The sequence below is a fragment of the Suncus etruscus genome, chromosome X (assembly GCF_024139225.1).
Source record: "Suncus etruscus isolate mSunEtr1 chromosome X, mSunEtr1.pri.cur, whole genome shotgun sequence".
Lineage (NCBI taxonomy): Eukaryota > Metazoa > Chordata > Mammalia > Eulipotyphla > Soricidae > Suncus > Suncus etruscus.
Window position 1 is genome coordinate 125,251,819 of NC_064868.1, and position 10,994 is coordinate 125,262,812.

Here is a 10,994-nt window from a genome sequence, read left to right on the forward strand (position 1 = left end):
AATGAGAACAGATACAAATGGGAACTATTACAAAGGCCTCTGTTGACCACACATTTAACTCTAGCACAGACCATAAGAATCTGATACACACATACATGTATATATATTTCACTACCCACAGTGGGGGGGTGCAATACAAATGAGTTAAAACAGTAACTCACTAAAATATGTTTGTCTTAACTTCCAAGTCCTGTGAAAGTGATTTTGAAAAAATAAATCTCTGCAGATGTGATTTAAGTATTGTGATATAAGAGCTAATTCTGGATTACCAAATTGAGCCTGAAATCCAAGGACAAGGTCCATAGGATCAAAGAGACAGAAAAGGAAAATGCCATGTGAAGAAGGAGGGAGGAGTGTGGCTACAAATCAAGGAATGCTGGCAGTGATCAGTAGTTCCAAGAGGCCAGGAATAAAATTTCCCCTAGATTCTCTGGAGGGAATTCGATTCTGCTGACACCCTGATTTAGTACTTCTGGCAAGGTAGGTAGGGGACAGAGAAACAGAGATAGTGATAGAGAGACAGAAAGAAACAAAGAGTTACTTTCATTGTTTTAAGTCTCCAAGTTTGTGGTGAGTTATTATATGATTCATAAGAAATAATAGAAGTGTACATATGCTTGCAAGCCTATAAATTTCAGTTAGTCTGTAGTTCCTAGCCTGAAAATGCTGCTCCCATTAGATTTTCTCATTTACCAATAAAGAACCAGAGACTTTAATAGAAGCTAAAAAGTTGGGAAGGGTGAATGTAGCAATCCATAGACCCTGGTTTGAGATAGGATATAAAGAATCTGAAGTAATACAACCATATTAGCTAGGTATGTCAAATCAGTAGATAGGATTGAAGTACTTTTCTTCTACTTTTATCAGCAACTCAATACTTTCATCTTCAAGAACATTCCTTTCACAACCACGAATATTTGCAAACTAGAAAAATAAATGTATAGTCACACTAAAAATATTTAAAGAGCACTTTCAAAAAGAAAGTGTAGGGGCTGGAGAGATAGTATGGAGGTAAAGTGTTTGCCTTGCATGCAGAAGGTCATTGGTTCAAATCCAGGCATCCCATATGGTCCCCTAAGCCTGCCAGGAGCGATTTCTGAGCGTATAGCCAGGAGTAACCCCTGAGTGTCGCCAGGTGTGACCCAAAAACCAAAAAAAAGTGTGAAAACCTGACACAATAGGGATGGACATACAATTTGTCCAAGTTGGTAAGATCTTAAAAGACGGGGCCGGAGAGATAGCATGGAGGTAAGGCGTTTGCCTTTCATGCAGAAGGTCATCAGTTCAAATTCCGGCATCCCAAATGGTCCCCCATGCCTGCCAGGAGCAATTTCTGAGCCTGGAGCCAGGAATAACCCCTGAGCACTGCTGGTTGTGACCCAAAAACCACACACACACACAAAAAAAGATCTTAACAGACGAGTATTAGAAGAAAACTATATGTATATTTCCCTACAAAAAGAATGTTAGATGAATGACAGAATAAGGAAGCGAGAGTTTGACCATTGTAGAATCAAGCCTGAAGTAAAACTTGACAAGAGACTACATCTTCAAACTTAATAACTAGGAAGTGTTGTTAGGGACCTAGGTTCATTTTGGTCCTGTTGGGTTGAATTGCTTTGAATTTATATTGAAATATTAACTACCCAGAATCTATGAATGGAACCTTATGAATGGAGTGACTGCAGATGTGATCAAGAATACATAAGGTCATTCAGGTATGCACTAATATAGTATTACCGTATATTTCAAAGAATGGATAGGGAGAGACAAAGGGAGAAAGAGAAAGAGAAGAAAATACCTTGTGAAGACTCTAATAGGATTTAACAAGGAAAAATTAACCCCATCAAAAAATGGGGAGAATATATGAAGATAAGTTTCCTCAAAGAAAAAATACAAATGGCCAAAAGGCACAAGAATATTGATCTTCATCATTAGTAATCATGGAGATGCAAATCAAACCCACACTGAGATATAATTTCACACCAGAGAGTGACATGCATAAAAATTAAGAAATGAACAGACAATTCCTCAAAGAAGAAATGCAGATGACTAAAAGGCACATGAAAAATTGCTCCACATCACTAATCATCAGGAAGATGAAATCAAAACAACAATGAGATATCATCTCATGGGGCCGGAGAGATAGCATAGAGGTAAGACATTTGTCTTGCATGCCAAAGGTTGGTGGTTCGAATCCCGGCATTCCATATGGTCCCCTGAGCCTGCCAGGAGTTATTTCTGAGCATAGAGCCAGAAGTAATCCCTGAGTGCTGCTGGGTGTGACCCAAAAACAAATGAAAGAGAAAGGAAGGAAGGAAGGAAGGAAGGAAGGAAGGAAGGAAGGAAGGAAGGAAGGAAGGAAGGAAGGAAGGAAGGAAGGAAGGAAGGAAGGAAGGAAGGAAGGAAGGAAGGAAGGAAGGAAGGAAGGAAGGAAGGAAGGAAGGAAGGAAGGTGAGGAAAGGACAAAAGCCTGGGATTACTGTAGTTTATGTAGACAAAAGAACCAGGCCTACCATCAAAAAATATGGCAGTTGGGAGCACTGCCAGGTGTGGCCCAAAAAAAAGACATCAACAGTAGTTCCAGGGGGCCATAGAGATAGCATGAAGGTAGTGCATTTGCCTTGCATGCAGGACGGTGGTTCAAATCCCGGCATCTCATATGATCCCCTGAGCCTGCCAGGAGAGTTTTCTGAGCGTAGAGCCAGGAGTAACCCCCGAGTGCTGCTGGGTGTGACCCCAAAACCAAAAAAAACAAAATCCAAAAACCAAAAACAACAAACAAACATTAGTTCCAATGCATGTCTATTGCTAATTTAGGAACAGGAATGATAGCATCAGATAAGATATTTGCTTTGCAAGCAACACCCCCATATGGTCCTCTGGGCCCTGATTCCTAAGCGCAGAGCCAAAAGCAAGTTCTGAACATGACCAGATGTGCCCCCCCCAAAAAACTCAAATTTGACTCATTAAATATTCTTTTACTAAACCACACTGCCTCATTAAACAGGTTACAAATTTTAAAGAACACATCTGTTTATATGAGGTTCTGCCTTTAACCTTATAAGATTACTCAGAAATTAGCACATCAGGGGCCGGGTAGGTGGCGCTGGAGGTAAGGTGTCTGCCTTGCAAGCGCTAGCCAAGGAAGGACCGCGGTTCGATCCCCCGGCGTCCCATATGGTCCCCCCCCAAGCCAGGGGCGATTTCTGAGCACATAGCCAGGAGTAACCCCTGAGCGTCAAACGGGTGTGGCCCAAAAACCAAAAAAAAAAAAAAAAAAAAGAAATTAGCACATCAGAGACCAGATGGATAGAAATGTAGGCAAGGTACTTGCCTTGCATAGCGCTAACCCAAGTTCAAGCCTCCGAACACCACATCATTTCTGGAGCCCACCAGCAATGAGCCTTGAATGAAAAGGCAGAAGTTAGGCCCAGTATGTGAGGCCTAATAACAAGCAAGAAATTAGAATTGAGGGGCCGGTGAGGTGGCACTAGAGGTAAGGTGTCTGCCTTGCAAGCACTAGCCAAGGAAGGACCGCGGTTCCATCCCCCGGCGTCCCATATGGTCCCTCAAGCTAGGGGTGATTTCTGAGCGCTTAGCCAGGAGTAACCCCTGAGCATCAAATGGGTGTGGCCCAAAAAAAAACACAAAAAAAAGAAATTAGAATTGCATGTCCATGCCCTCCAATATTTAAAATCTATTTCCTACAAGTCTTCCATCTAGTCAGTGATTTAAGGTCAAATTCTACATTCATAGAATATTATATAGATTGTCTTATAAAATCACATTAAACATCATAGAATCACTGGAAGGTGATGGTAGTTGATGATAATTTAATTCACAATCTTGTGGAAGTCATCTCTTTGCAAGCATTTTCAATTTTCCTTCAAAAATAAGCTGTAATACCTATTATCTAATTTCCAAGAGTCTGCTAATTTTTTGTTTCCAGCAAGTCAGATGTTTTTCCTAAATAAATTGAATTCTTTCTTGTTGAAACAGAAGTTGTAGCTTTTGTGCAACCAATTTCTTTGATCATGGCATCCCCAAATGGTCCATATATTAATATTGCATTTTTTAAAAATTTTCCCGCCCTCCTCCCTGTGCCCCTTCCCCAAGTGTTGGGAGAGGGGGAGGAAGCCTGAGTACCCCTATAGAGTCCACCTGGCACCCACCTTCTGACCACCTGGGCCAGTGCCCAGGGAAGGCCTGGAGTCCAGGGGAGAATGACGGGGACGGTTGGGGGCCCTGCCAAGCCTCCCAGCACCCCCCAAGCTAGGGAGAGGCCTCCTGCCTGGGGCCTACACAAACCCCATGCCTGGAAAGAGCTAGCCTTCAGAACCAAAAAGGGAAACGGAAGCCAGACAACTGCCAACCCTCCTCCCCTAATATTGCATTTATATATTCAATCTTATGTCAGCATCATTCTTTGTCTTCTCAGTAACTATCAAACCTCTTCAGAAGGAATCAAGTATATATATTATATATTTTTGTGAAATCTATAAATTCATTCTTTCATTTATTCCAATATCAAATTCTTCAAAGGATTTTCTATATTTAGATATAATTGATAAAAATATATAAATCTTTCCCTCAAGCAGCCCATTTTCTAGAGGAATTTTAATAGTTCTTTACAATTTGATTATTTTTATATAAGAAGCATATATTGATTACCACAGAGGCCCAAGAGGAAAAGGAACACCTATCTAATTCACAAGTAGAGAACTAAGAACAGTTTCATTAGGAGATAAAAGCTAAGTTGAGCCTCAAAAGACAAATAGTAAATAAATAAGATAGTAAATAAAGTAACACAGGGGACAAAGAGCAAGAACAGGATAAGGGAGAAAGAAAATTTGCATATGACATACTATGTACAAAGTACAAGAGCATAAGGAAAATATAACTTGCCTAAGTAGAAAACAAGGCCAGAGTTAGAAAGATGAGTGAAATAAGTTAGGAGATTTATGAGCCAAGATGTGGGTTTGGGTTTTATCCCTAAGAGAGTAAGGGATAGTAATAGACTTTTTAATAAAGTTCCCAGATTAAATTGGTGTTTCAATAACATGCCTCTCCTTTGGTGTATATAAGATACTGCAGAATAGGATGGGAGAAAAAGGCCACTCAAGCACAAAGGTAATAAGGCCCTAAAAATAAGAGTAGGAATGGAAAATGAGTGCTCGCTTCGGCAACACATATACTAAAATTGGAACGATACAGAGAAGATTAGCATGGCCCCTGCGCAAGGATGACACGCAAATTCGTGAAGCGTTCCATATTTTTTGATGATGACATGGGATTCGGCTTGTTCGATTAATCACCGCTCTAATAAAACACTTTTCTAGACCTGAAAAAAAAAGAAATGGAAAATGAACAACAATTTGCATTGTTTTAATTACTTATTGGATGTGGGTGGTAAGGGAAGATTTTGTGATTTATTTTGTTTTTATACATGTGAATTTTGAAGTGCTTATAGGATATGCAGAGAATTTAAGCAAGTATCTTACAATAGATGCAACAAATGGAAGTAATACTGATTTGGGAATCGTTTTGTTTTGTTTTGTTTTTGGGTCACACCCAGCAGCACTCAGAGGCTACTCCTGGCTCTATGCTCAGAAATCGCTCCTGGCAGACTTGGAGGACCATATGGGATGCCAGGATTCAACCCACCGTTCTTTCGCATGCAAGGCAAATGCCTTACCGCTGTGCTATCTCTCCGGCCCCTGATTTGGGAATCTTTTTTTTGGCCACACCCGTTTGATGCTCAGGGGTTACTCCTAGCTAAGCCCTCAGAAATTGACCCTGGCTTGGGGGGACCATATGGGATGCCGGGGGATGAAACCACGGTCCTTCCTTGGCTAGTGCTTGCAAGGCAGACACCTTACCTCTCACGCCACCTTGCCCGCCCCTGATTTGGGAATCTTGAGTCAATGTTTTCCCTTGTTTCTCAGTGAAGTCATTAAACATTTTGACTTCTAAATCCTCAATAACTGATCAAGAACCGTTCTTCACAGGTAGAGAGAGAAATTTTCAGAATCTTTCAAACACTTTTGTGAGGATATTGGGGGAGGGTGTTGAAGCACACCATTCTGAACTCAGGGCTCACTCCTGGTATTAATGATCCTATATGGAGCAAGGGACCAAACCATGGTAATAGTTGTGCAATGCAAGAGTCTTAACCCTTGCACTATCTTTATGAACATACTTTTGTGGTCTTTGTCATTGGCTGGCCTAGCCTTCTTTTGGGGTTTTGTTTTGTTTTGTTTTTTGAACCATACTCAGGGTCAACTCCTGACTCTGTGTTCAGAGATCACTCTTGGTGAGTCTTGGGTGACCATAATTTGGGATTCTGGGTATTGAACCTAGGTTGATCCGATGCAAGGAAAGCACCCTACCAGCAGTAATATCATTCCAGCACTTGGTCTTAGCTTCTTAGCACAAGCGACTTGCTCTTGACCCAAGATTGGTGTGTAGACAGATTGAAAAATATAATGTATTCCAAGGTTAAGATAATATTAAGGGATTGCTTAAATAGACAACAAAGCCAAACTTAGTAACTGTCAGGCTTGGCCCTATGCTAAATAGTATTTATGCACCAAAGAGAACTGCATAGAACTAATGAATGTATACTCTTGGCATCGACTTTCTTTGGTTTTAATTTACTTCCTCCTGCTCTTCCGTATACATGCTTTCTTCAGTATGTATACTGAAATATCAGCATCAGTTTACTGTTTATAAAGCAACATTTTCAGGCCCGGAGAGATAGCACAGCGGCGTTTGCCTTGCAAGCAGCCGATCCAAGACCAAAGGTGGTTGATTCGAATCCCGTTGTCCCATATGGTCCCCGTGCCTGCCAGGAGCTATTTCTGAGCAGCCAGGAGTAACCCCTGAGCATCTCCGGGTGTGGCCCAAAAACAAAAAACAAAAAACAAGCAAACAAAAAAAGCAACATTTTCTTTTTTTTTATAATGTTTTATTTTGAATTATGAGAACAAAAGATGCAAAGAAAGAGGACAAGGTAAAGTTACAGTGGAAGGACAATCATCCATAACATAATTCTCAGAAGAAGTCCCCTTGCTGATATCTTAACTTTGAACTTTCAGCCAAAGAACGTTAAGATAAATAAAACAGAATCCATGTACAATTACTTTGTCCCTCAAGTCCCCAGATTGTAGCACATTATAATATTTCTTAACAGCACACAAGGCAATCTAAAGCCATAAAACTTACGTAACTCCTTAAACATTAGAGGCATAGTATTTTTTACATTTCCATGTACATGCATATTAGCTTAAGTTAACCTCAAATTTTAAGTGGGTGCATTTTAAGGATTAGAGTCAAAGGAGCACAGTAAAATCGGTGTTAGAGTGGCAATTGTTGTTTGAATAGGCCCACCAAAATATGAGAGGAATGGAAAGGAATAACCTTGGCCTAAATACAAAGAGATCCTACCCCTGAAGTTTCCTGGCATAAGACCAACTCTAGGCTTCAGGCAAGTTATCGTCCGATCCAAGACTTAACAACAACGACCTGCTTACAGGACAGGGCTTCCTGCGTTGCCCTTTCATGGTGAGGTGAAACGAGAAGACACTCCACATCATGACTTCAATGTAGGATATGCAGATTCCAGAATCTTTAATACAGAACCATGATACCAACAACAGAGACTGTGTGAAAAGTGTGTTGGCACTACGGACAATGTCTTGGATCGGACGATAAAAAGCAACATTTTCAACAGTCTCCCCAACATTGAAATGAACAAATTCTGTTTGTTCTAGTTGACATTCAAGTTCCTCAAAAATCTGTTTCAGGGCCCGGAGAGATAGCACAGTGGCGTTTGCCTTGCAAGCAGCCGATCCAGGACCAAAGGTGGTTGGTTCGAATCCCGGTGTCCCATATGGTCCCCCGTGCCTGCCAGGAGATATTTCTGAGCAGACAGCCAGGAGTAACCCCTGAGCACTGCCGGGTGTGACCCAAAAACCAAAAAAAAAATCTGTTTCGAGCATGTTGGAAAGATAGTACAGAAGGTAAGGCACTTGTTTGATATGTTGCTAATCAAGATTCTATCCCCAATGTCTTTTATAGCTTCCTGAGAGCTACCAGGAGTGATTCCTGAGCATAGACATAGGAGTTAGCCTTTGAATACAGGTAGGTGTGGGTCAAAATGCACCCCCAAATTCTGTTCCAGGGCTGGAGAGAGAGCTCAATAGACATAACAATGTCCCCTGACAATAGTTACAGGGACCCCTGAACATAGATCAAAAACTTGAGATCTATATCAACAATTTAAAAAAATCTGATGCATAGCTGAACTCACCCTCTCTTTTTTTGTTGTTTGTTGTATTTGTCTTTGGGTCACACCCAGTGTTGCTCAGGGGTTACTCCTGGCTCTGCACTCAGAAATTGCTCCTGGCAGGCACAGGAGACCATATGGGATGTTGACCATATGGGATTTGAACCACCTTCTGTCCTGGATCAGCTGCGTGCAAAGCAAACACCCTACCGCTGCGCTATCTCTTCGACCCTGAACTTATCTTTTTTAGCCTTTATATTAACGCTCTACTCTAAAGAGACAAGTCTACTAACTTATACTGCAAATCAACAGTATAATTTCATATTCATAAACACTCCGTAATGCTATTATTTCATAAGTTCAAATATCATTTCATAAGTTCTAACTTTCCTACCCTTAATCTTAAGGACTCTTCACTGAATATATTCAATATATCTTCTTTCTCTGTTTGAGCAAGAATAGGTACAGCAACTTTATATGCAGAACAAAGTTACACATAAAAATGCATTACAAAGGACCACCGGAAGAGGCTATCTTAAATGAAAACTACTCATTTGTGTTGTATCATAGAATTATGTATTTTACCATTCAGTCTCTCTAGTTACACTGCAGTCATTATGGAAGGCAGTTTAGACTGGCAGCTCTTTTTTTCATCGCACCAGTCAGTCATCAAATATCTAATAGCACTTCAGTAAGTGTCTGTGTTTGGACTAACTGTTAATGTTCTTGGTTTGACTCATCCTCAGAAACTATAAGAGGAGTGCACAAGAAAAATTAATAAGAGGAAGATAAAATTCAGCAGAAACTACATGTTAATAGAGGAGATTAGCCCTTCAGCTGAGTAAGCTGAGCCCTTGTAAACCGATCCTGGCTTCTTCCAAAGAGCCATGGAAATAAATCACTTTGTAGGTGAAACAGTTAGTCTTCATCTGCAGGGGATTTTAAGTGTCTCCATAGTTTAGTCGTCTACAAAAACCTTCCAGAGCTCAACATCTGCTGTATCCTCAAATTACCCTGTACATTTTTCTATGACTCTGAAAATGAGTAAGGAGCTCAAAATCCAAAGGGACATTAATTAAAAGTAAGATTGAAAAATACAGCAGGAGTTGGTAACACCAAAGGAAGTGAAGTCCCTGAGAAAGAAATGAAATGTAAGTTCAGGAGAAAGAAAATTTTCAATGTCTTCGCTAATAGGCCAAAAACTGAATGGAAGAGACTGATAAGATAATTTAAAAAATGGATAGAAATAAATTAGAAATTTCCTGTAACCTTGGAAGAGAAAGTAATAAGGTCACATTCTATTTTGGGGTATTGAGGTAACTTCTCTAGGGACCAGAAAAAAAATTGTAATTTTAGATAATAAGTACTTTAGGTTTTACATGTAATAATCCTAGAGATTAGTTCACACTATCTCTTTAGCAACCTTTTAAACATGGTCAGGGATGTGTGGCTCAATGGTTGAACAGACATACATGTCTTAAGCCCACCCTCCCTTCAATTTCTACAACACAAAAAAGAATGTTGAAAGTTTTTTTTGCCTTTTAAGGTCAAATATTTTTAGCTTTTTGAACACTTATTAGAGCTTTATCAACTCTTGTTCTGCGAGACGTTAAATGTTTGTGTGTCTGTAAAAGTCAATAAGATTTTTACTAACAGAATATCTATTGTGGTAAGATCAATTATGTAGAATCTGTACAGGAATTTCTCTAAGGCCTACCCTCTTAAATAGTGGAGCAATGCAAAGAAGAAAAATCTAGCAATAGTAAAAGGTGTCTAAGTGTGTAACTACCAAAAGTCCAGTTCAAAAATCTAATGCAGGGGCTGGATTGAGCCATGGCACAACCGCAGGGTGATTGCCTTGCACATGGTTGACTTAGGAAGGACCTTGGTTAGATCCCAGGAGTCCCATATTGCCCCCAAGCCAGAGCCAGGAGGAAGCCCTGAGGGTCACCGGGTGTGGCCCAAAAACAAACAAACAAAATCTAATGCAGAATGGGCCTGAGGTGTTTCTCGCAGCATTTGCCTATATTGCCTTATTCGGGTGAAAAGGAGCCAGGAGTGGAAAAAGTTTTTAAGAAAAATCTATTCTCGGGGCCTACAGAAGCAGCTAACACACCTAGGATGAGGGAGACTCTAGAACAACAGTTTGGGGAAGTAAAGACTGGAGGGTGCATGATTCTGAAAAATTGCATGAAATCTTACCATTCAACAGTATTGCAAATTGCATTGTCTAAAGTTAAATGTATAAAACATATTTATATTTTTATTAACTATAATAGAATTATTAAATATAATATATAATATAATATATATAATATAATAAGTCTAAGTTGTCCTATTGCTCAGCCAGAAATAGGCAACTACTCAAGCACCAGCATGAAAAAAGATTGTTGAATGCATCTAAAGTCTGTGCCAGATATATCCAACGCAAAGCAACAGGGGCCAGAGAGATAGCATGGAGGTAGGGCGTTTGCCTTGCATGCAGAATGACGGTGGACCGAATCTCGGCATCCCATATGGTCCCCCGAGCCTGCCAGGAGCGATTTCTCAGGAGTAACTCCTGAGCAGTGCCAGGTGTGACCCAAAAAACAAACAAACAAAAAAAAAGCAAAGCAACAGTAATAATCATAACAGTCATCATTGTGGTCATCTGCTGAGTGTGGCTTAAACATGACACTGAGCATCTGGCCAAGTTATGGCTATA

The 10,994-nt window shown here is 40.3% G+C and overlaps 1 non-coding gene across 1 annotated transcript; it reads left to right on the forward strand.

Annotated features, from left to right (window-relative positions):
• Positions 1–5,173: 5,173 nt before the first annotated feature.
• LOC126000114 (U6 spliceosomal RNA) lies at positions 5,174–5,280 on the forward strand. Its single transcript, XR_007492479.1, has one exon. It is a non-coding gene; the product is annotated as a U6 spliceosomal RNA (small nuclear RNA).
• The last annotated feature ends 5,714 nt before the right edge of the window (positions 5,281–10,994 follow it).